Source organism: Austrofundulus limnaeus, unplaced genomic scaffold (genome assembly GCF_001266775.1).
Source record: "Austrofundulus limnaeus strain Quisiro unplaced genomic scaffold, Austrofundulus_limnaeus-1.0 Scaffold24, whole genome shotgun sequence".
NCBI lineage: Eukaryota > Metazoa > Chordata > Actinopteri > Cyprinodontiformes > Rivulidae > Austrofundulus > Austrofundulus limnaeus.
In genome coordinates this window covers 1545894-1546208 of record NW_013952426.1, presented here as the reverse complement: position 1 = coordinate 1546208, position 315 = coordinate 1545894, and positions in this window count along the sequence as shown.

Here is a 315-nt window from a genome sequence, read left to right as displayed (position 1 = left end):
GAACAAAAGAAAATGAGTTTTTTTCAGCATCTGCTAACAAATGTCCAAAAAAGAAGTGAATCACAATTGTTCGATTTAACGTTTTTTTAACGTTCATTTTAAATGTGTTCTGAGGCTGCTTGTCAAGTTTAAGCTTTACACCAACCATCTGAGACTGAAACAAGGTCTCCTTTAGAATTAATCTAACAACTTAAAAGTGAAATAATTAAAGGCACAGTGTGTAGGATTTTGTCAATTCTTTTAGCCGAAATTGAGATAATCACTAACGACAATAATAAAAAACATGTCTAATCATTGCAGACAAAGACCTTGTTT